General features: G+C 38.6%; 1 long non-coding RNA gene across 2 annotated transcripts in view; it reads right to left on the bottom strand.

Moving 5' to 3' along the window:
* Nucleotides 1–442: 442 nt before the first annotated feature.
* The window catches only part of LOC104917510 (uncharacterized), a 28,734-nt gene continuing 7,624 nt past the window's right edge, over nt 443–21,552 (bottom strand). Inside the window, exons 2-5 of one of the 2 annotated variants that reach the window (XR_014880983.1) lie at nt 10,706–10,769; nt 9,531–9,579; nt 6,384–6,473; nt 443–580 (exon numbers count right to left, since the gene is read on the bottom strand). This is a non-coding gene — a long non-coding RNA (uncharacterized LOC104917510). The remainder of the gene's footprint in view (nt 581–6,383; nt 6,474–9,530; nt 9,580–10,705; nt 10,770–21,552) is intronic. The other variant, XR_004158889.2, reaches the window with a different exon arrangement.

The following is a 21,552-nucleotide window of genomic DNA, read 5'->3' as shown; positions in this document are numbered from 1 at the left end:
TTAATGGATCAGTTCTTCCTTTTTCTCCTATTTTTTAAGTTTCACTTCACAATACAAGAACAACAAGCTGAAAGGAGGTAGTAGCGAGGTGGAAGTTGGCCTCTTCTCACAGGTAACAACAATAGGACAAGAGATAAGGTCCTTGGGTTGCACCAGGGGAAGTTCAGGTTGGGTATTAGGAAGAGTTTATTCTCAGAAATAGTGGTGAGGCCTTAGGACAGGCTGCACAGGGATGTGGTGGAGTCACTGTCCATGGAGGTGCTCAAGAACCGTGTAAATGTGGCACTGAGGGATGTGGTCAGTGGGCATGGTGCAGATTGACTGTTGGTTGGACTAGATGATATTAGTGATCTTCTCCAGCCTTAATGGTTTTAGGGTTCTATTCTGTTCCATTCTTAGAACTGATTAAACACAAGCGGTATCTTCTACCATGAGCCCACCTCTACCAATGAGCCCATCATCACAAACAAGGTTTTGCATTTGTGGTTACAGAGCTTGGGAAGCCTGGCTCAAATGTCAGCATTTCCTTCTGTCAGTTCATTCAGATTCTGCAGATGCATCTTTCTGATAAACATTTATCCTAAAAGAAAGAGAAAACAGAAACAAATAGCAAATCATACGAGTTGACAAAGGTGATACTTTAAAGTCACATCTAAATTAATAGAGAATTTTATTGCTTCTGAAACATTCAGAACAAAAATAAACATTTAATTTAAACAACCTATAAAATATGAACAGTTTATAGGGAAAAACTGGGGAGGAGGGAAAGAGCTTTGCCTCCCTCATAACACTTGAAAAGGAGAGAACAGGTGGCAAATTGATTTGTTTTGAAAATGGAAAGAATTTAGCCCACCCAACAACTTGGCACCAAGCAGAGCCATTCCTTTTATCTTTTTATGTGTTCTACTAAACACAACATTTAGGAGCTTTCTAATTACAGCAAATCAATATGTAAAATTTCTATTTTGGTCAGTTTGCTTCTTGCATTCTATCATGGTATATGTTCAAACAAAAATTAAAGCAGGTCTTTTTTTTTTTTTTTCCCGAAAGCAAACAAACTATAAATCTTCTCTGGCTATTGAGCAGAGGAAACATATGGAGACAGAATTATCCCAGTGGAGTTTTCTTTGCTAGCAGAAGCGAGAGGAAGAAGCCACAAGATGAGTGGTGTATAAAAACAGCCATAGGGTCATCTAGAACAAGTAAGAGGAACTTGCAGCCAGGGTTCTAATTTCTCTTAAGGCAAGATAGAGCATATTGAATCAAATATTAATGTCATAGAAAAAAGTAAGTTTTCACAGAGTTCATGGTCATAGCTTTGTATACTGTGAGGTGTATTCTTACTTCTAAGCACACTGTTTGTCCCATTTATTTCACTTCCAGCACATGCTGAAAGCATATACTCTCAGTGGGGAACCCTGCAAACTGACAGATTTGAGAAGAGAAATGTTTGATGCATAGAGAAAGCATGGAAGGAAGGAAGAGGGACAGCTATGTGAAACAGAAAAGAATGAAGGATGTGTCTGTTTGCTTTTCTAAGATACATTTTTTCTGACACCAGAAATACCAACATTAAGTAAAAAACATGTTCTAAGTGACTGAAAGAAGTGCAACAAGATTAAGTTCAACTGATAATATAATTCCTGTGGTTTCAGTTCAGCTATTTCAGGGACAAAGTGATCTGCAAAGTTTTTTTGATAGATTCTTTTAACTTAATGAGAAGTCAAAATTGTTATTGCTTTAATAGCGTCACCGCATTACTTTCAAGGGAACCCATCGGATGGCTCGTACAGCTATTTTTACTTTTTAATAAAGAGAGGATGTCACATGATTTGCCAGAAAAGCAAATATATTCTTGATGCTTTAACCTTGTTTAAGTTACTTAATTTGCATTCAAAACTTAAAGAAACAGCCTCAATCCATGGAACAACCAGAGTGTATGTGAGAGTGCCCCATTTAAATTGTCTAGACACAGGCAAACCTGGTTCAGATGAATAAAAAAGCAAGTAGAAGTGTCATCACTTCTATATATTTCAGATCAATAAGGCAGAAGAGTGCAGAGGTGAACTTTAGAAACACCTCCATTAAGTAAGTACCCATTGAACATGCACAAATAATGTTTTCATCTTTGCTGACCGAAAGTTTGCAGAGTTAATCTTTTCATACTATTAGTATTTCAGTAAGGTGTGATGAATGCGAATGGGGTTTGTAGACATAAGTAGTTTATGACCTGAATTTATAAATCTGCACTACTGCTGTTGAATAAAAACATACATGGGCATGCAAACCTCTCCCTTTTCCTTGCTATTCTGGGAACAACTAGATTCTAAGACAATGTAGCTAGAAGTCTTCTCCTCCATCCCAAGTTTTGCACTTCCATGAGATTTGTCCTTTGAGAAGTGACACCATCACTTCATGGTAAGATTTGTAGTGCTTCATACGCACTTGCTGAAGTAAAGCCAGTGGCACAGGTTCATTTCTGAGAAACACAGTCCCCTCTATGCTTATTATTGATGCTAACAGTCTTGATTTGAATACCTGGGAGAAGGTGTAACAGTGAAAGAGGTGGTCAGTCTGCCAACATGGTAACCTGGCACTGACCTCCAATGGATGTAAGGTAAGACAGTGACACTTTCCCCACAGTAGTGGAAATCCTTCATGGGAGGGTGGAATAGGAAGTGTTACCTGTTAGATGAGATCTGCCTGGCCCATGCATGGTGGTCATGGGATGGTGGAGAAGGTGCCTAGGTTGTCTGGAAGCATTGTGTAACTGGGATCCTGTTTTGGGTGGGAGATAGGCCTGTTTGCCCACGTCACATGTGTATCTGCCAGTCTGTGAAATACCTCAGAGGTTAATTATTCCCTTGACAGGATGTGTAGAACAAGGCACTTCAGGACTAGCAAATGTGTTTGACCAGATAAATAGCAATAAAATAAGTTTAGGACAAAGCTTGGAGATACTTTTTGCTTTATGTATTTCTACAGTCACACAGAGTAGGAACAGGGATATGAGTTGCAACCAACCTTTTTTTCCACGTGAGTTTTAGGAAACTTAGAGGGTACGTTCGTTTTGTGACTTGTGGGTGAAGCTATACCAGAAGGAAAACATTGTAATTTGAATGGAAACATATCAACCTGATGCACCTAAAAGCTATTGAGCAGTCCCTGGTCAGCCAGATTTGTTAGCTACCAGATTCTAAGATAAGTGTGCTCTTGCAGCTCGGAAAGCAAATGGTATCCTGGGCTCCATCAGAAGAGGGCTAGCCAGCAGGGACAAGGAGGTGATTGTTCTTCTCTACTCTGCTCTTGTGAGGCCCCCTCTGGAGTACTGCGTCTAGAGCCCCCAGTACAAGAAAGACTGCTGTTGGAGAGGGTCCAGAGGAGAGCCACAAAGATGATCAGGAGGCTGGAGCACCTCCCCTATGAAGACAGGTTGAGGGAGCTGGACTTGTTCAGCCTGGAGAAAAGAAGGCTGTGGGGTGACCTCATTGCAGCCTTTTAGTACATAAAGGGAGCCTACAAACAGGAGGGGAATCAACTCTTTGAAAGGGTAGATAACAGCAGGACAAGGGGAAATGGTTTTAAGGGGAAATGCTTTTAAGTTGAAAGAGGGAAGATTTAGGGGGAAGTTCTTTACTATGAGAGTGGTGAGGTGCTGGAACAGGCTGCCCAGAGAAGTTGTGGATGCCCCGTCCCTGGAGTTGTTCAAGGTCAGGTTGAATGGGGCCCTGGGCAGCCTGGTGTAGTATTAAATGGGGAGGTTGGTGACCCTGCATGTGGCAGGAGTGTTGGGGATTCATGATCCTTGAGGTCCCTTCCAATCCTGGCCATTCTGTCATTCTGTGATGAAAGCAGCTGAATCCCATGGAAACAAGCAGAGGAGAAATCAGAGATACAGTCTTTAACTGACAGTATTTTCAGGTGTCAGGAAGACTGAGGGAATCATAAATCATGAAAAGGGCAAACCACTGAAATCATTTGGATTGTCTGTTGAGAGGAACATAAGCAAATATGTAACTTAACTGCCAAATGCAAAGCTATGCGCTTGAAGTCTGTAGGAAGCATGCTTTGATTTTTAAAAGGTCTTTAGGGTCATGGTGATTAATGATCTGTCTAAGTGCTGCAACCAGAATTAAAACGGTAGATTAGGTTTCCAAATAGAATTGGATTCATAAACGGAAGAATTTCTGGAAGTAGTAAGAGAGTTATGTTGCCTCTGTGTGTGGTACCGGGGTAAATGCTGTGGTATGGCCTCTAGTGCTGTTGTCCACAGTTCAAGACAGATTATTTTTGTTTAGGAAAGTTGCAAGTAAGCACCTGCAAAGCACCTGAAAGACCAGAGAAGATTAAGCTAAACATTGAGTTAGCACTGAATTGATGGCTCAAGAAGTTTGTTTTGATTTACAAGAGAAGTTAGGAGCTGACTTCAAGCTTCTAAGTCCCAAAATAGGAAAGAGGGGAATGTTGTTCTTCACACTACGTACAAGCTGTCAGGTCTATCTTCTATAAGTTTAGAATTAGAAAAGAACCACTGGATCAACATACTAAAGTTTGTGGTATTCACCAAATACTTCAGTAGTTCAACATTTTTATTCTAAAGACTGGGTGATCTTTTAAGATTGTAAGAAAAGTTTTAATTCAAACTCTCTCTGCTTGGATTTTATCTTATGGCTTGCTCTATTCAGGATTAAACAATCAACTACCAATATTCTGTGCATATAAAATTATATATAGTATATATATGCCATGTAGTTTCTACTGACTAGATAATCTCTGGGGAATCTTACGAGTTTATAATTACAGAACTGTAGTATCTGTAGACGAGAGAAAATACTGATTTGATTAGAACACATAGGGGCATACCAATACACTCACCCTGCCCCAAAAGCAATATTTTTTGTTACTTGGGAAGGTCTGGGTCACTATAAAAATAGCATTAAGAATCCTGCAGCTGCAGCTGAGGCACATCATCTTCATCTTCCATCTTGTGCTCCTGATGACATCCTAGATGGTAATGATTGAAACTGTCTATTTATAAGATACGACAGCTTCCACAGATGGGGTGTTTCTAATTCTAAGAGCAGAGCAGATGCTACGATGAAATGTCTTTAATCTTCTAACCACAGAGTTGTTGCTTTGGTAGACTACCAAGACAGTGGCTCTGTAATCATTTAATACAAGCTCTATGCGGTTATACATCATGTTGTGGTACAAATTTGATCAAAATCAGGCAAGAGCATATCGACTCATTTCTGCTGTTTTAGCCAGAGCACACAGTGTGGTGTTTATGTTCACTTTACAGTTTTGTGCTGGCTTTGTGCTGACTTCAGGAAGACTGTATGGAGTTAGAGGTGCCTAGACAAAGAATTCTTGCTCTATATTAAATCTACTAGGACAAAATCTCTTCAAAACAATGTTAAAAATTTTGAATCATTGGAGGGACTCTCTACCAGTGTACATTCTTATGATTACAGAACCTTTGACATCTTGACACTATGTGGACTGAAAAACAGACTCTGTCTTGTCAAACTGCAGCTTGGGAGTCAAACTGAACTTAGAACAGAAGCAGTGACACCAAAGAATAATCTCATTGTGCCTGCTCTCCAACCACAGCTTGCGGTACTGTCAAGCTCTGTGATACCTTTGAAAAGAAAAAGCAACCGAAGTCTCCAGCCAAAATAGGAACGCTTTCAGTAAAATAGCTGTAGGAAAGGGTGGTTTGCTTTGAAACTCCTATTTCAAAATCAAGTTTTGTCTCTTTAGATGTAGGCCATTATTTGGAAGAGGTTAAATTCCCTCATATTTGACCTACATTGAGTTATGGAATTTGGGAAGATGCTGTATGAGCTGGACATGCCAATTACTTTTAAGCATGGTAGTAGTGGTAGTAAATGAATGATCTGCAAGAGTAAATTGCTTCTTTGACATCACAGTGATCCATTTTGGAAACCATAAAGGTGAGTTGGCCATAAAGGAAGTTAGGTCACAGTGGTTACATTTTTCAAATATGGAAGGAGGCATAGTGACAAAGAACTTTGACATTAACTTAGAAGCAAATATTCCCTTTAAAAAAAACAACACAGTAATACAGGCATCAGTGTGGTCAGTACAGGAAGGGGCTGTGGTGGACTGAATTTTAAGGATTAATGCCTTTCACTGTCTGAAATCACAACAGCAAAATTTACAATGTATGTAACAGGAGGAACAAGGATTTCAAGAAGTCTGGACCAACAGCAGGCTCAGTCTTTGCAGTAGAAATCTGGAATTGCTCCACTGATCTTTATGCTGGTAGGTGAACTTGCCCTGAGAAAGCATGATCAGGATCTATTTCATTACACTTAAGGGCGTGGAACAGCCAATCTTTCCAGGCAAGACAGGGTTACCTTCTGATCTGCTGAATTTCGCATGACTTTTCTTGTGTGAATCCACAAAGGCTCAAGCCTTTATGTAGCTAGGTCAGTTGTGTGCCAACCCTTCAAAGCAGAAAAAAAGACATTATCACTGAGTAGTATTTAGAAAATCATTTTTAGGCAACATGAAAGTATTGCTCAAAAATATGCTGTAAGTCTGGTGGTCTTTTTCTTCTTTTAGAATGAGGTCCCATTCTTGAATAGTTTTAGAACCAAGTCTCTCGTACAGGCATACATATTATGTATACTACACAGGCTATATGCAGCCTGATTTTTTGCTTCTTTTCATCACAGATTGAGAAAATACATAGCTAAAAATACTTCAGGATGTTTTCCATGACGTAACACCCATGGTTTCCTCACGATGTTCCTCTTTAACATTCTTTAACGCACATGGCATTCAGTGTTTTCAGTGACAGACTATCTCTTCATAAATAAGCTGCATAAGTTCCTAGCGTGTGCTGTGCATTGCATACAGTGGAATAATTGCCTTCAAACAATGTTGAGGCTACAAAAGCAAGCAATCATAGAGGTAAGAAATGCCAAAATTAAGGTAGTCTATGGGAACTTAGGATGACTGTGCAAATGCCCAGACTGAGCTAGTCTCATTATGTGACAGCCTATTTTTTTTTCCCTCCTGATTCACTCCAATGAGCATACCTGGTGTATATACAACATGGGAAGCTACTCAGTGTTTCTTCATATTCTTCATTTGTTGAAAGCATTCTTTGTGGCTGGACATATTACTCTTTTCATTTATAGGCACTAAAGTATAGCAGTCATTCAGCCTGAATGTTGCTTAGTTGAACAATCACATTGACTCCAATCCTCTGATCTTCTCTGCATACCTTCCCTCCCTGGCATGGCAAACCTGTATTCAGAACTTCAAGGGACAAGTCATACTCATGCATGTGAATTAACTCATCTCTATTTTAGGGCATTTCCCTGTTTAGTTTCCAAACCCTTCTTTCAAACAACAAAGGCCCAATATCTCTAATAATGGCAAGTGTTATGCAAGCCAGTCTTGAGATTGCTGTCAGCTCTTTTTTCAACTCCAAACTGCCAGAGAAAGGGATAATTTGTCTGTACCTCAGCAGTATCTGTTCAGAGCCTTATACCACTGAACTATTGCCTGGAGTTATTTTCTCAAGGGAAGTATGAAATCAAGCTTCCCTATGCACAGAAGCACTTCAGTTAGAATCCTTCCTTCCATTGTCCTTGGTTTCACAAGACTGAATTCCATAGCATTGTTCCCAGGGAGAGGCAGACTTTCAGCCAACTGCAAGATCTGCATTTTCTCTGTGACCAGCCACCTATTCATACCAGGCTGCAGGTAAAATCCCCAGCACCTGAAGTCTTTGTGCATGGAAGACAACTCTTTCTGCTTAGTATTGCTTGTAGCTAATTATGATGCAGTGATTAAGAATGTCAAGTATTTGACATACAGTTAATCACTTTCATAAGGTGATCTCTAGATATGTAAGTAGAATCCATTATTCACAAATTCTAAGAGCCACACAAATAGCCTATTTTGCATTGAGCTACAACAACAGATTCAGGGATAAATAGGATGCTGACATGCAGAACTTTGCAGAGCTTCCTTTACCTCCTGGTAAAAAACAAAACAAAGCAAAACAAAACCACCACACCTTGCTAAGCTAATGGGAACAAACAAAGCACCATACCTCAGAGCAGCCCTCAGGCACTCTGCTTGTGCAGAAATCTTTCTGACAAGCCTGTTTGGCCTCTAGGGATGACGTTTGAGCACTTACACCTTCCAGGAAGGAATGAAGGAAACAAGCCCTAGCAGGTTTCTCCAAATCCAGTGCCTCAAAGAGTGGGAGGAAAGGGAAGGAGAACGGCCATCTTTGCCCTGAGCCAGTGTTTTCTATGTCAGGATATAAACAGAGTCTTGGTAATCCTTGTCTCCAGGGATAAGATCGATTCCCTCCTAGATCATGGAATGGAAGCGTGCACAGCCTGCCTAGTGCTGATAGCAATTTTACACATTGATTTGTTGAAGGTGAGGAAACTGCAGCTGCCAGAAAAATGGGAACATCTTTAAATTAAGGCACCGCATGGGCCAGGGAAAATTCTTGCTTAGGAAATGAATTGAGGACAAACAGCAAGAGAGGTACTTCATTACTAATTTTGACAGATAACTTTTCCTCAAGGGTACATTAAAACTTCAGTCCTCCTTTCAAAGCTGGTTCATACCACAGGTGTGCATGGAGAGATCAGCCCCAGCACAGCAAAAACTGTGGTGACCCCCCCACTCTCCTAACCCCAATCCCTGTTTTGCTGTGGGAAAGAAGATTTTGGCAGCTCTTCACCTGCTGTACTTGAGCAGAGTGGCATCTCCTTTCACCTCCCATTGCTTACGTGTAGCCAGTGGTTCCCAAGAGCAAAGTTTATGTCTAAGCCGGTGAGACTTCTCAAAGGGGGTGGAACTCAGCTATATTTATCTATTATGGGGAAGGAAGTGGAAGTAATAAAGTGGTGGAGCAGAGCAGCAGAATGGAGATGACATTTCAAAGGAGTGAAAATGCAAATAGGAATCTAACGAAGGCTAGTTATAGGGTTGAAGAGAGGAGGAGTGCATTTTCAGTAGTCATCACGCTGTCTACTCACATTAGAGTTGTAGCTATTTTCTATATGCCTGCGTATAGCCTTCCCATCAGCAAAGAAATGAGAAAAGTGTATTGGTTTCTTTTGCACATGTACTTTTCAAATTCCCTTAGCCCCACCAATTACATATTCTTTTCCACCTCATATAAGCGAGGGAATACAAGAAGACAGAAATAAATGAGAACATAAGAAACACTCTTTCATACTTTTCGAATCATCAGACTAAAATGTAGCCAAATTCTGCAGCTCCACAGAAGGCAGTGAAGCTGAAATTAGTTCTTCATGCATGGATTATGGTATTGCATTGTGATTTTTAGGCATCCAGAAAACTCAGTATAAATAGTTTATGTCCATCCATAAGGGTGAGGTGTTCCATTTGTTTACTTCTGTTAGATCAATATGTACCAAAAGCTGAAGGAAATATTTCAATTTCAGTACAAATGAGATAATTATTTTGAAAAAAAGTGTGGAAAAGAGTCAAAAGGTACCAACCTTTGAAGAAAGCAGAAGTCTGGAAAATACAATAGGGGTGAGGAAGAATCTGCAGTAAAAGAAACAAACAAAAACAATAGAACACATAAACAAAACAAAAGCACACACAAGAAAAAAAAAACATCAGCAACCCACAAGCAAATTAATTACATCTATTTTTATTTGTTAAAACCATGAGGAAATAAGATATGAAAGGCAGTAGAGGCACCATGAGAGACGATGGCCAATCCATACTTGCTAATTTGTGTTCTTTGCTCATGTTCAAGTATTCATCCACTTGTCTTTGCTGTACTTCACATCCATATCTTAAATGCAAAATCAGGTGGGTTGAATTCTTAGATTCTCTTCCTCAAGGAAAAGAAAGTTCAGTGAGGTAGAGGAGAATTGGAAGTCAGTAACCTTTAATTTAGAACAGACTCCAAATTTAGGTGGTTTCATTAAAATGAAAACAAAGCGAACAGATCTGAAAAATCGGATTAGCGGGATAGAAACAAAGACATTGAAACACAATAATAACTTATTTAAATTAAACACAGGTACCTAACTGGGCTAAGCTTTTCAGCCACAATCTGTTGTATTAGTGTACAGATCTGCAGACCAGAGAATTCTGCTGGTTCTGGTTCTTAAGGAATAAATGTCACTTTGTGTCCGCTGACTGTGTCTGAAGTCAATAAATCCATCTGCTGCCTTTCATGCATGTAGAATGCATTTACATCCCCTCCAAGCCATGCTCATTGGCCATTGATATAATTAAATGGCTGCATGACACATTCAGATTCTGTTGAATCCAAGCTATCATTTTAAGTATTTATATCGCAGTCTCTCCCTGTTAAAGGAGGAAAGCATGAACAGCAGTAGTTCTGAGATGTGTCCCTTGCCATTATAGATTGTCAAATGTGATGGTAAGATATTTGACAAATAATAAATGAAGATAGCAGCTAATTACAACAAATCCAAACTATTTTAACTTATTTTAGGAAAATCCCTTATTGATGTTCTTAGTAGTATCTCTGTGGACTGAGAGGATTGTGGAGAGTAATTTCTATCTTTCCATTAAATGAATGTAACACTTTTATTAAATGGTAATATGTTAGCTTGTCAAAAGTCATCATTCTCATGCTACACAAAAAAACATTCCTTAATGTAATGCAGTACTATGTTGTTATATAGCTCACCTAGAAGGAAGACTCCATATAAACTGTTTGGTGCAATCTATTGCTTTGCCTCAGCAAGTTTTCCCTTTTTATAAAAAAAAAGAGCACCTTGTGAGATGGTTAAGATCATCTTTGGAAAAAATAATAAAATGATAGAATCATTAGGACTGGAAAAGACCACCAAGACTATCTAGTCCAATCTTCAGCACATTCCCACCATGCCCATTGACCACATCCCTCAGTGCTACATCTACACAGTTCTTGAACATCTTCAGGGACAGTGACACCACAACCTCCCTGGGCAGCCTGTGCCAGTGCCTCACTGCTCTATCTGAGAGAAAATTTTTTAATATCCAACCTGAACCTCCCTTGGCACAACCTGAGGCCATTCCCACTTGTCCTATCACTGTTACCTGGGAGAAGAGGCCAACTCCCACCTCACTACAATGTCCTTTCAGGCAGCTGTAGAGTGTGATAAGGTCACTCCTGAACCTTCTCTTCCTCAGATTGAAGAATGCTGATTCCCTCAGCCGCTCCCCATAAGACTTGTGCTCAGATCCCTCACAGCTTCGTTGCCCTTCTCTGGACAATCTGCAGGGCCTCAATATCCTTCTCATAGTGAGAGGCCCAAAACTGAACAGAGAACTCAAGGTGCGGCCTCACCAGTGCCGAGTACAGAAGGAAAAGTCTGAGCAAATCTCTTGCATTGAACTAGTCTTAACATACTGAAGTACTTTTATTTTTCCTCATCTACACACTTCTTTTAACCCAAAGCATGTTTTCTCTCTTTTTTTTTTTTTTTTTATTAAGCAAAACTTGAATTTCCTTATGATTTTGGGAGGAATGCAGTAAACCGTCTGTCAATAATGACTGACTCATCTTCATAGAGATCAAAACTAAACAGAATTAGCAGTCTTTGATTGTGCTCCAACAGATACTATGGTTTCTCTTCATTGCTGAGTGTGGACAAGAATCCTTTTTCTGAGTAACTCCCTTGTAGAAGTATCTGCACAACCACACTTCTAACATGCTGATCCATAACTTATATCAGGTTGTTTGGCGTAGAAGTAGGATGAAAAGTCTTTGGAATAGGGAATGTTTTTTAGAGAAAATGAATTTTTCTCAGTCAGACATACAAAAGCAGCATAGATAAATTTGTACTACATGACTGAAGTTTCATCTCATGGTTCACTTTTTTTTTTTTTTTTTTGCTAGATTTGACATGACCCTCACAAGAAACTGCATTTTGAGAGAAAAAGGGAAGATATTGCAACCTACTGCTCACTCGGATATTACAAAATTATCCTTCATGTGTCACGCGGTAGACTGTGGGTGGTATAATTTAGTATTATTTTCCATGGCTATTGATCTACTGCCACGCTTCTTACAAACTCTTTCTGCCATTAGTATGGTGTCTAGACACAAAGTGAGTGCCCTTTTTACCCTGCTGTAAAACCAGATTTCTAAGTACTAGTAGCTTATTGATATTTATAAACCATTACATATATTCTCATTTAAAACGGGATTTCAAAGTTTTGGTTTTCTACAAGTTATAGAAAGAGACATTTCTATTTTACAGGGTTTCTTTTGTTACTCAAAATTATGAGATTGCAACTCTTCGGAACAAGGATTTAAAGCAAAACCATGCGCTAACACATAGCTGAATTCTGAAGTTTAAATTAGATTATCAGCACAATTATTTTACAATCCACTTGGGAAAGTAGTAGGCAAAAAGCTTTCATGGCATTTCACCTTTACAGGACTGATGTGGCAATCTAGGTTCTGATTACTTGGGCAACTGATCAACAACCTCATGTTAGCCATAAAAGCAATGCTGGAAAGAGATTACAAAAAAGGAAACACAAAGGAATAGTGGTAATTTGAATAGAAAAAGAATAACATCCAGAACCATGAGCAGGGAAGTAGTTTTAGGACTTTATTCCTAAGTACAAGAAAGAGAAAAGCTGAGTGTTGGCCAGCTGTTAATTCTTACATTGTGACAGTACAAAGTTGGCACTTAGACAAGAAATGGAACAAACTGATGCTGAGGGAATTTCAGAGCCCTTACCACTAAGTCTTATAAAAAGTGCCAGATTCTAGTTGTAGGGAGTTCAAAGAACAAGGGAAAAACATGCAAATATTATTTTCTTCTCACAATGGGGACACCTCGAGCTTTAGAAGTTCTGCATGTCTTACCTGAGGCATACCTTACTACTGTGAAAATACAGAGTAATACACACAGGATTTATTCTAAAGCTACTTAATAGTGCTGGCCTAAGACTTGGATTTTTTCAATCTTGTAACAGCAATATGATTCAAAGACACTAAATATACATCTATTTCAAATTTAAGTTGAATGTAATCAAAATTATGTGAACTAAGAATATAATTTTCCCTGATTTGAAATTCTGTTTTATATACAGTCTACATAATCTCGGTCCTTCCTCCCTCCCTCCCTCCCTTCCTTCCTCTCTTCCTCTCTTCCTTCCTTCCTTCCTTCCTTCCTTCCTTCCTTCCTTCCTTCCTTCCTTCCTTCCTTCCTTCCTTCCTTCCTTCCTTCCTTCCTTCCTTCCTTCCTTCCTTCTTCCCTCCCTCCCTCCCTCCGTTCCTCCCTCCCTCCCTCCCTTCCTCCCTTCCTCCCTTCCTCCCTTCCTTCCTTCCTCCCTCCCTCCCTCCCTCCTTTCTTCCTTCTTCCTTCCTTCCTCCCTCTCTTCCTCTTTTTTCTTTCTTTCTTTCTTTCTTTCTTTCTTTCTTTCTTTCTTTCTTTCTTTCTTTCTTTCTTTCTTTCTTTCTTTCTTTCTTTCTTTCTTTCTTTCTTTCTTTCTTTCTTTCTTTCTTTCTTTCTTTCTTCTTTCTTTCTTTCTTTCTTTCTTTCTTTCTTTCTTTCTTTCTTTCTTTCTTTCTTTCTTTTTCTTTCTTTCTTTCTTTCTTCTTCTTTCTTCAGTTAAAAATCACTGTAATCTGAAGAACTGAACTAAAATCAGTTTTAGGAAATACTACTTCTCTGAAAGAGTTGTCAGGCATTGGAATGGACTGCCCAGGGAGGTGGAGGAGTTACTGACCCTGGAGGTGTTCAAGGAACTTTTGGACGTTGTGCTAAGGGATATGGTTTAGTAAGAACTATTGGTGATAGGTGGATGGTTGGACCGGATGATTTTGTAGGTCTTTTCCAACCTTGGTGATTCTGTGATTCTTTCCTCCCTTCCTTTCCTCTGTCCCTCCTTTTATTCTTTTTTGGTGAGGTGGGATGGGATGGGGGGAGGAGGATGGTTCTGCTTTTCAGCAAAATCTGTAGGAAACTGCTTTTCACCTTGCACCTTTGAGCATCTTTGACCAGAAAGCACAGAGCTCTAATTCTAGCAAGTGCAACAGTATGAAACCAAGTTTCCATCTCTCTCATGTACTTCCAGTCAGACTGTGATAGAAAGCAAGGTAATGGATAGAATTGCATTAGATGCAGTTTTCAAACAGAAAGCTCATATGGAAAGTGTGGATACTCCTTAAGGCATCTGATCTGATACCTCTTGGTAGTGTGGCTGAGAATTTAGAGCTATAAGAAATTAAGATACTAATCAGAAGATTAAAAATCCACTAACTGAGTGATGCCTTATTGCCATTAAAATGTTGCGCTTTTTTTCAATCCTAAAGGAATTTTCTCTTTTTCTACAGTATAATATTATCATCAGTAATTCCAAAGAAAACGTATACTGTATTACAATTGTTTCCAGATGAATGTGTTTTGTGGAGTGGCAAATAATGAAGAACACAGATGACCAGGCCCTCTCCATCATTTGATAAGCTGACTATGAAAATTGAAGGGCACCTACAGACAAAAGAATTTGATGAAGAACAAGGAGTGGTCAGGCGCTGGAATACACTGTCCAAGGAAGTAGTGGGGTCACCAAGCTTGAAGATACTCAGGAGCTGTTTAGATGTTGTACTAAGGGACATGGTTTAGTAGGGAATTGTTGCTGATATATGAATGGTTGCACTGGATGATCTTGGAGGTCTTTTCCAACCTTGGTGATTCTGTGATTCTAAATCAAATCATCTGAGGTCATGGAAGCTGGACAGCTGAACATATGCTCTCAGCCTGATCCTTTTAGTAAAGGTGAACACAATTTTTATTGTACAGTATGTTCATTTTTTAATCTTTAGATTAATTCTGGCTCCTGCTATATGCTTTTAGTTTTTCCGGGGGCTGAAAGAGTTGAGTTGAAGGTTCCTTTCTAATATTTGTGGTATTTGTGCTTTACCTATGGTTACTCCTCTCAAAACTCAGAAGCTACTCAGAACTCCTCCAGTTCTGAGTGAGAAGGAGCACAGACAATTCCTAACATCTGGGACAAAATATTGGAGGCCTATTGCTGAAAATACCATTTCTCTCCATTGAAAATACTGACATTAACATTTAAAAGTGTTAGGTATCTCAATTTTATCCCTTCTGTGAAGACCAGTTAGGAAGTTTTTCTTCACTATGCCTATTTGTTTTGTTTAATTTGCAGAGCTAATTTGCACCTAAGCAATGAAGATAAACCTCACTCCTTTGAGGAGCCCAAAGCATGGAATTTATTTCTGTTGATTGCAGTTACGAAGCTGAAGAAACTTCATTGTATGGACAGAAAGCATTTTCATCTTCAAGTTCATCTGCAGGATTCTCTCTCCTTTGTATCTTTGCTTAATACTGTGATTGAAGTAAGGACAACAGTGTCTATTTTATTTTTTTTTATTATATGGAATTTATAATCATTGGAGTTCAGTAACTGAGTTTTTGTGAGATACAACAGTATAGAATTACAACCTTACTTAAAGTCTGTCTTACAAATCAGTGTCATGTTGCTGCTTTTTAAAAGTCTGTGCTGTTGAACACTAACAAAACACAGGAAATATATCCTTTTTCAGGAAATACTTGCAGTATTGAGTCGATAAAACTATTTCTGTTTAAGAGAATCAGATTTAAATACTACATACAAACACGTGTAACATAGCAGCAATAAATGTGATAGGCATATTAAATGACCACTTATATTCAGAAGGTAGCAGATGAACTAACTATGCTATCTTTCCTCTTCCTGTACATAACGTAATATAACAGCTTGATCAAGCATTTGCTACTACAAAAATTTCTGAGAAGATTTTCAAGAAATGCACTTACTGTACAATACACCAATTGTGAGCCTTGTGCCATATTGCACAGAATATTGCTATTTTCTTTGTATATTAAATGTACCATTTGTTAGTCAAAAGAAGGGAAATGGAGATAACTGGGCTTCTTTATGGGGCATAATGGGCATAAATGATTCTTTTACTCATTTCCCAACTGAATTGCAGTTTTGAATCCTAAAACACTTCATTTTAAATTTAAATTCAAGTCAAAAGTATTGTTACTAAAATGATGAAACTTTCAATCAGAACATTATATTTCCTCTTTTTTCCTCATTTCCTCTCTTCTCTTGTCATATAATTGAGTACAATGCAGGCTGGATTCCTCATTACAGCTCAGCCTTGATGAAGGAAGAAGATAAAGGGAATGTCACACTTCTAGCTCCTGTTGTTAAGCCTGTGTGTTATTTACTATAGCCACTCTTCTTACTTTGTCTTTCTTGGCTTGTTCTGAAGGATGGTTCTGGTCCCACTTACCACTGCCTGCACTCAGTCCATTTATGCATAGCAAGCTATGAGAAAAAGAAATAAAGAGCAAAGGCATCGGATCTATGGCAGCCAGGGAGCTTTCCTTTTGCTTAAGCTACTCTTTGGTGATCAGTGCAATCACCTATATTGCCCCTACAGGGCTTTTCCAAAGTTAACTCCAAACATCCTCTTGCTTTGGAGAACCTCAACTTCCAAGCAGTATTTTCTGCTTGCATCTGTCTTCTGTTTTGCTTCTCTCCCTTTCACTCTGTTTTACGTATTCTGACACAATCCAAGAAAACAACAGATGGCAACTTCATCCAAGTGGGTGTTATCCACTAGGGACTGTGAAACAAGAGTTCATTTTCAGTAACTTCCTGCTTTCAGGTTAAAAGTTCGAGATGAACCTACTACAGTCCTCTGTCCAACACGAATCTCAAAAATAAGTTAGAATAGAGTGGCTGGTTTTGTCATGGGAAGATCTGCCTTTCGCTTCAGTAAATTGGGACTGATGTCTGCCCTTAAACAAAATTTCAGTTCTAACCTTTATTGACTAGATTTGGATTTGGGATTTCTAATGTGCAATGTATGAGTAGTAGCAGTGATAATATGCTCCACCACGAGAAACAGAGATGGTGTAAAAGAAAAGCAGCTGAAGGAGAAGGTAAGGAAACATCTGGTAAAAAACCAGTTCATGGATTCAAAGACTTGGGAAAGAGGAAGGGAAGAATTAAGGAAAGAAGGATCAGAAAGTAAGGGTAAAGAGGAAGAAAGGAGAGTAAAGAGAAGGAAGGAAGGAGGAAGGAAGGGTACAGAGTGTAGGAGGGAGTACCCAGTCACATGCTGGTTTTGGTGAGTTTCTATTCCTAATGTCATTTGCACTCCTTAAAAATGTCAGGGCTTCCAATTCTACAGGAGGGAAAAAAAAAAAAAAAGAAGTGCTGTAGAAAAGTTACAAACAATAACACAGACTTTTACTAAACTTCTTTGAGCGGAAGTGGGACAATATCAGTACACTGTCTTTACAAGAATGTAGGGAAAACTTTTCCTTTCATTCCTTGGCAAAAAATAACCTTTTAATGAGTGAAGCAAGAGTAATTAACTACTTCAGTATAAATGTGGAAATTAGCTGTGAAACGAGGAAGTAAGCACATGAAGCACCTGAAAATTTAGCATATATCACCAATGATGTTTGAACCTTTTCCTATTTTGTTAGATCTGCTCAGCCTACAGCTTTATCTGAAGAAAGGGGTACATACTATTAGAAATAATATCAGAACACAGTAAAAATGCTGACAAAAAAGCAAAAGTAAATGATAATGCAGGGATAAAGGGGAAAGTCAACTGAACTGCAATACAGAACATTTATGTTGACTCCATTGAAAAGGTATCAAAAACCATACAAAAAGGAACAATTCAAATCAGATGAAGAAGAAAGTAAATGTCTGGGACTGAAAGCACTGTGTTGGGTTGACCCCGGCCAACAGCCAAACATGTGTTAGTCAACCTTGTTGAAGTACTACATTGCTAAATAATTGTTTGCAAACCTCTGGAGATATAAAAGCAATCTGAAATACTTCTGTAATTAAACTTGTTTTACACTGCACATTCTTTCTGTCAAGAAACAGTAGGAATCTAAATGATAGCTCTTTCACATGGACTTGTTAATAATGAGAAATGCTTCCAGAACCAAGAAATAGGCTTCATGAATTACAGATGTCATACTTTCAGTAGAATCACTTTGCTTAACTAACATAATTAGCAAGAAATCTAAAAATTATGAGATATCTGGATTTCCTGATAATGGCAAGAAAGAAAGATAAGTAAGAAAGCTGAGTAAATTAATGATAAAAATATATAAATTACTGTGTTTCATTTTACACAATCCTTCTTTCTTCCAATTCATTGATTAAGGTGACTTCGGTGCAACGGTTTCTACAGTTTGTCTCCCTCTGGTGGATTACCTTTTCTGTGTGTCAACAGAACCTTTAATCTTGATTCTTTCTTTTTCTTCCTCATTTTTATCATGGTACTACATTGTTATCATTATAATTCAATAATCCATATATAGTAACACCCCTATTCCAGCCCTAATTACTTCACTATTCAAGCCTCCTCCTCACTTGAAATAAATATCATTATACCACATTGTTTTTCATTGATTCTTCTGCCTCCCAGATAAGCTCAAAGAGGGGCTTTGCATGGGGTCAGTGTATAGCAGATTTTTCGGTGTTCTGATTTGGGATCTGGTTGAAAAAATTAAACTGAGTAGACTTAAAGTCAGGCACAGTAAAACCATGTCACAAATTTGGATCACCTTTTCTGAGCGAGTATAATCTTTCAGTGGCATAGATATATTCTAGCAGTTGATGGATAAAAGATAACGTGGCCTACTCTATTTTTTAAAATGATTCCTCTGTAACTTAGGTAAAAATAAATATGTATTGAATTATAAGAATGGAATCTCTCCTGGATCTGATGGTACTGACAGTGGCCACTGAATATTATTAGTATTAATGCCAAGCATATTTGTGACTATTTTATAGGCAAGGGAAAGTTTTCAGGTTCACAGATGAAGATCTGAAGGAGGAAAAACCCATCACTAAAGTGCTGCTTTGGCACTTCCACAGCACAAATTTTTTCCTTGGAATACATGCAAATACTGTTGATTTTCCTTACTTTTGTGCTATTGAAGTAGGACATTAAATAGATTCTGTTGTAATTAAGCAATTAGCTGCACACATAATTCTTTAAGTTAGATAAATGCTGTGAGCTGCACTCAATAACCGCTGTTGAAGTGACACTCAGGTGGCTTGTTTCCTGTTCACTAGGACCCCACCTTCTCTTCTTCAAATGCCCTCTACTACAAATGGGAATAATAATTAAGAGTAACAACTAAAACTCACTGCTGAGTTCCTGCATACTGAGTGACTGAGCCAAAGTCCTTTTATTTGGGCAGTGAGCCGCTTCATATCCCACCAGTTCAGAACAGACAGAGGAACTCACCTGTGTTGACCTAGGAAGGGATTTCAGATGCTGATTTACTGTGAGGAATGATGTAAGAGGGCACTACCACTACCTACCATACCATCTTCTCCTATACAACACAAATTAAATAGCTAGGCTGTCAAACACACCTTGTGCAATATGCATCAAGGCCAAGCACTCTCAGTTCTTACAAAACAAATCCTTCCCATCAGTTGATTTATTGTGCTGCATGGACCAGTTCTGCTAACACCTACTCACATGAGTAATTGAATTTATCCTTTGAAATCAAAGATTGACTGACTAGTTGTACGCAAACTGGGTTAAGCTCTCAAATTCTGAGTTTTTGAAGGCACAACTGCATTTGACATGCTTTCCAGTGCTTTCAGACTACTTTGATGTACTGTGAAGTGAGAAAATAAACGAAAATAAAAAAGGTAAGGCTTTAGAGAAGTCCTTAAATTGACCTTTGGGCAAAGCTAATGCTGAATACTGAGAAAGGAATGGTGACTGAAGAATAGTGTCCCCAGTGTAAATGAAAGCTCCACAATCCCATTTAAGCACCCTTAGAACATTAAGCCATTTAAGATATTAGGACAGCAAAACACCATTGTTCAGAAGAGCAAGTGAAAGCTGAGATGGGCTGGGTTACTCCTTCCAACATAGAGAGATGCTTTATTTCAATTTTGAAGATTTATTTACAGATATTTGAGATCTTCTATTATTTAGAAGGCTCCATCGGGGACTTTAAAAGTGTTTGTTTTAAAAAGAAAATAATCCTACAGCCACCTAGAAAAGAAAGAAAAAATCCAGCTCTATATGAGCTGAACTTGTACTGCATTACTTTAATCTCCTCATAATTACTCATTATCATATCCTCATTTTCACATTTCTTTCACTTTTCATAAAATTGAATCTTTCCAGACTGATAAAATTACGTAGTTAGCTACAGTACATCAAAAGACAGCAGCTGAAAGCAAGTTGCATATTCACTGAGTGTAACTCTGGTTGACCTAAAAAGAAAGAGATCTTTGTACTTCCTGCATTTTCTTCTGGAAGCTCTCCTCACTTCACAGAATCACAGAACTGTGGAAGGTTGGAAGGGACCTCAAGAGATCATTGAGTCCAAGCCTCTGCTAAAGCAGGTACCCTACCATAGGTCACACAGGTTGGTGTCCAGACAAGTCTTGAATATCTCCAGAGAAGGAGACTCCACCACCTCTTAGGTCAGCCTGTTCCAGTGTTCCGTTACCCCTACTAAAGGTAACCACAGTTAGCATGTTTAATATTTCTAGTTTTTAATTTAAAAGGTTGCATTTGAACATAACTGAGAAGCACCACAAATAGGTGAAACAATCAGTTTCTCTAAGGTTTGTAAGTGGTATTCACGCATTTCTGCAAGCACGAAGAGAATTCCGATCAACTCAGAGTTTCCCTGGAGGATCTGTGTTAAATAGTCTTGTCTAGAGAAAGTAAAGATTGGACTTCTCTTCAGATATGTACTTTATTAGTATATCATATGGAGGCTGGTGGCTCTGCCTGCGGCAGGGGGGTTGGAGCTTGATGATCCTTGAGTTCCCTTCCAAGGCAAGCCATTCTATGATTTTATGATTCTTTATGGGAGATGAATATCAAACTTCTTTATAATCTTTTCTTTTAGAAAAAAATCCACATCACAGCTTCATGACAGCTGGTTTTGTATTCTTTTTTTTTTATTTTTATTTGTTTTCTTAAAGTTGATTCTTTAAATATAGATTTAATCAATTTTCTGTTTAAAATTCCTGGAAAAAATAATCATCTTATCCATCTTAATTTATATTAAAAACAAGAGATTTATATTCAAACAAGAGATTATATCAATGCAGCTCTGTGCAGCATTTCAAATCTCAGACCAGGTCATGGAGCCATTTTAAATCTGTACTTCTGTGCATGCACAGTCTGAAGATTTTCATTCAGTGTTTATGCACTGTTAATGCAATGGTGATGTGCAGACTTTTCCCAGATGACGGCACAGCATAATTTTGTGCATTTTTTTCACTTTCACAAGGTCAAGAGATCAGGCAGCTGATTACAAGTTCTCCTGTTGGATGGGCCCAGAACATATGCCAGCAGGGTATTTGCTAGCAGCTCCTTCCAGCAAAGATTTAGGATATTTGTGTGGAAATGGAATAGTTGGGTGCTCACCTCAGCCTTCGCTCAGGGCTAAATCTGTCATTGTGTGTCACCCACAGCTCTACTCTGTGACCAACCAG

Source organism: Meleagris gallopavo, chromosome 1, assembly GCF_905368555.1.
Source record: "Meleagris gallopavo chromosome 1, MGAL_WU_HG_1.1, whole genome shotgun sequence".
Taxonomy (NCBI): domain Eukaryota; kingdom Metazoa; phylum Chordata; class Aves; order Galliformes; family Phasianidae; genus Meleagris; species Meleagris gallopavo.
This window is presented reverse-complemented; position numbering and strand designations above follow the sequence as displayed.